The 4,011-nt window shown below is 33.6% G+C and overlaps 1 protein-coding gene across 1 annotated transcript in view; it reads left to right on the forward strand.

Annotated features, from left to right (window-relative positions):
* The window catches only part of Edil3 (EGF like repeats and discoidin domains 3), a 482,626-nt gene that overhangs the window by 354,548 nt on the left and 124,067 nt on the right, over window positions 1–4,011 (forward strand). The window lies entirely within an intron of this gene.

Genomic DNA, 4,011 nt, shown 5'->3' on the forward strand with positions numbered 1-4,011 from the left:
AAATCTTAAAATGGCTTAATTTGCATTTCCCTAATTATTAGTGATGTTGAACATCTTTTAAGATGCTTCATAGCCATCTTTACTGCTTCTTTTGAGAACTCTGTTCAGCTCCATAGCCCATCTTTTAATTGGGTTGCTTCTTGTCTTGGTTCTCTGTTTTTTGTGTTCGTTATATATTCTGGTTATTAAACCTCTGTCAGATGAGTTGCTGGTGAAGATTTTCTCCCATTGTGTGGGTTTTCTGTTTGCTTCCTTTGTTGTCTCCTTTGATGTACAGAAGCTTTTTAGTTTAATGAGGTCCCATTTGTTAATTCTTGCCCTTATTTCCTGAGCAATTGATGTCCAGTTTAGGAAATCCTTTCCTATGCCTATGTCTTATAGGTTGTTCCCAATGTTTTCTTCTAATAGTTTCAGAGTTTCAGGCTTTACATTGAGGTTTTAAGCCATTTGGAATTGACTTTTGTGCAGGGTGAAAGATAGGGGTTTAGTTTCATTCTTCTATAGGTGGAGATCCAGTTTTGCCAGCGCCATTTGCTGAACATGCTGTCTTTCCTCCAGTTAATGTTCTTGGCCCCTTTGTCAAATATCAGTTGGCTGAAATTGGATTTACTTATATTTGGGTCTTCAATGTTGTTCCATTTGTCCATGGGTCTATTTTTGTGTCAGTACCATGTTGTTTTTATGATATAGCTCTGTAATACAGCTTGAAGTCTGGTATAGTAATCCCCCCAGTATTGCTCTTAGTGCTCAGGGTTGTTTTGGCTATCCGAGGTCTTTTGTGCTTCCATATGAATCTTAGGATAGATTTTTCCAATTCTGTGAAAAATGTCATGGGGATTTTGATTGGCATTGCATTGAATCTATATATGACTTTTGGTCGGATGATCATTTTCACAATATTAATTCTTCCAATCCATGGGCATGGGAGGTCCTTCCATCTTCTGATGCCTTCCTCAATTTCTTTCTCTAAAGATTTAAAATTTTCGTTTTAGAACTCTTTAATGTCTTTAGTCACGTTAATTCTGAGATATGTTATATTTTTTGTAGCTATTTTGAAGGGGAGGGTTTCCATGTGCTCTTTCTCTGATTGCTTGTTATTGGTATACAGAAAGGCTATAGACTTTTGTAGGTTAATTTTGTAACCTGCCAATTTACTGAATGTGTTAATAATTTCTAGGAGTTTTCAGGTGGAATTTTTGTTATCCTAAGTATGAATTCTGTAAATCCTGCAAACAGGATATCATTAATAATGATATTAAATTGCTTTGATATATGTTTGGCAGTTCTAATAATGGTGTATCTAGCAATAGTATTCTGCCTTGCAGAATCTTTTATTACTTTATCATTGAATAGATGCTGTATTATTTCAATATATTAAGTTAATAATGTTTTTAATAAATTTTTGAGTTTCATTGCAGTCTTATCTAATCAGTAGATTGGAAAAGTAGTATTATCAAAGAACTGATTCCCATGACTTTGATGTTTAAATGAAAGAATTAACTATGAAGTGCGAAAGCTCTCACAACAACATAGAAAAACTTAAACATTAGAATCTTTATTTTTAGAAGTCATGGGTTAAAAGAAATCACCTGGTTTTGTGCATATTCTGAAAATTTATTCATATTTATTCTTAATCATTTCAATAGAGAATATTGTTATTGAAGTTCTTTGTAACTCCATAGTAGTCCAATGTGATATTTATCTAAATCTGCACTTTTTAAACAGCTACCAACAAACTAATATCTGTCTATTAACTTAAAAGTTATGAAGGAAAAATATCTGATTAATTTTAATGTGATTTTCTTTCTTAAGAAGGAGTTCTGAATCAGGTATCATTTTTCTTTTTAGCTGATAGCCATTTGCTAATGAAGCTTCATTAATAGAAAATGCTCTTTTACTTCCTAAGCATCAAAACAGTTTTCTAAAAAAGAAAAAAAGATTCAAATAAAATAATAAAGTAATTCTTAATTGAACACTTTTTTGCTATTTTATGCTTACAATATTTCTTATGAGTAACACCAATGCCCAGGGAGATGTGTATGTAAATGCACTGATTAAGTGTATCCAACTTCCTGCAAGGAACTTAAGGTATAATAAAGAAAAAATTGGTTATGAGGAAAGATAGATGTTTATTTCAGTTTTGGTTTAAGTTGTGCCCATGACTTTTGATTTTGCTTGTTTGTTTGTTTTGTTTTTGAGTCTAGGTCTCCCTGTGACAGAAGCTGGCCTGGATCTTGCTTATGTAGAACAGGCTGACCAAAATTTCACATGGATCTGTCTATCTCTGCTTCCAAAATGCTGGGATTAGAGGCATGTGCCATCACTCTACCCAACCATGAAATTTTTAATTATGTTACTAAGTAAATATCTTTGAGTTTCTGATGCATGTTATTTTATCCCATAGGACAAGGTTAAAATAATGCTTTTATAGATAATTTAAGTCATATCACAGGGTCACACTAAAGTTGTGTTATTTGAGAACAGAGGAGCAAATGTGAAAAACTGATGAGTCTTTCCCCCATGTAGACTAGCAACTCAGTTCTCACTGTTATCATCAGTCTATGTATGATCACTTCTCCATTATTCTAACTTGTTACAGACTTCTACTTTCCCTCTCATCCCTTATACCATAATAGGAAACCAACCTGCAAGAATTGTTGTGAAAACATTCATTCCACGTTCCCTGAGTTTGTTTATACACAAGCAACTTCTGGAAAATTATGTGATTTTGTTATTTTTACTTTTGTTTTAAGACCTTCTCCTGTAGGCCTAGGTGGCCTAAAACTTACTATGTAGACCAGGCTGGTCCCTATCTCACAGAGACCTGCCTGCTTCTGTCTCCTAAGTTTTGGGACTAAAGTTGTGCACCACCATGTTCAGCTGTTTTTACTTCTTAATTTGTGGTTTTAAACTTACATACATGCATTGTGTACATTTCATTTCACAATTCTTATGTTTACTTTAGATGTATACATTCAATATTTGTGATGGATAGATGGTAGTAGATTCACTGTGTGAGACCTAAATTGCACACGCACACATATGTACACACACACACACTCACACACACACACCCTTTTGCACACACATGAATATTTTGCATTTTGTCTAGTGTACTTTTGTGTATCTCTCTCTATCTCCTCTCTCTCTCATGTGCTGTGTGTATCTTTGTGTGTATGTGTGTGTATGTATATGTGCATGTGTGTATATGTGGTACTGGGGATCAAATTGAAGGCCACTTGTGCTAGACAGGTACTGTAGCACCGAGCTATACTCCAACTTTTGTATGTTCAATTTTCATTTCTCTAGGGAATTCTGCTCACTTTATTCCTATTTGCTAACATAAAGATTTTGGGGGATTTTGCCATAGTACTGATAATTTTTCTCAAGAAAAGCACCCAGTAATAACTTTACTAACAACAAAAATATATAAATGGCATTGCCAGCTTACATAGTCACCATGAGCAGCAAACTACTTCTTAATTACTTGTTATTCTGACAATTTTTTTGTTTTGAAATTTGTTTATTATAAGCTGATTTCTCTTTATTTGTGTTTAGTAATGTGCAGGTTTAGCTAATGTCATTTCTTTTTGCCTCAATTTCACTTTGATATCCTCTATTTGATATTTTATTGGCTTTTCTCTTCCTTTGTGATGTGTGTGTACAAATGTGTGTTTATGTGTGGTTTGCAAAAGAAAACTCTTATTTCACATCAAGATTTCTCCATTAAATTGTAGTTCAGATTTCCTTTAGACAAGGAGTCTTAAAAATTAATTCAGGAGGTTTACAAGTGACACTATTTCCATATTTCTGAACCGTTCTTTGCTATTTTCATTATATTAACAGTATTTTAATGCCACAACCAATGTCTGTGTTTGAGCAGAAATCAAGACAGTGGCACCGAAGTATAACCATTGTTACTAAGTCATCTCTATAATGAAATAGTAATGATAACTTTATTAATTGCCAATCATTGTCAGGTCCTTCTGTGTGATGCTCAACTGCCACCAA

The sequence above is a fragment of the Nannospalax galili genome, unplaced genomic scaffold (assembly GCF_000622305.1).
Source record: "Nannospalax galili isolate Female #2095 unplaced genomic scaffold, S.galili_v1.0 scaffold45, whole genome shotgun sequence".
Lineage (NCBI taxonomy): Eukaryota > Metazoa > Chordata > Mammalia > Rodentia > Spalacidae > Nannospalax > Nannospalax galili.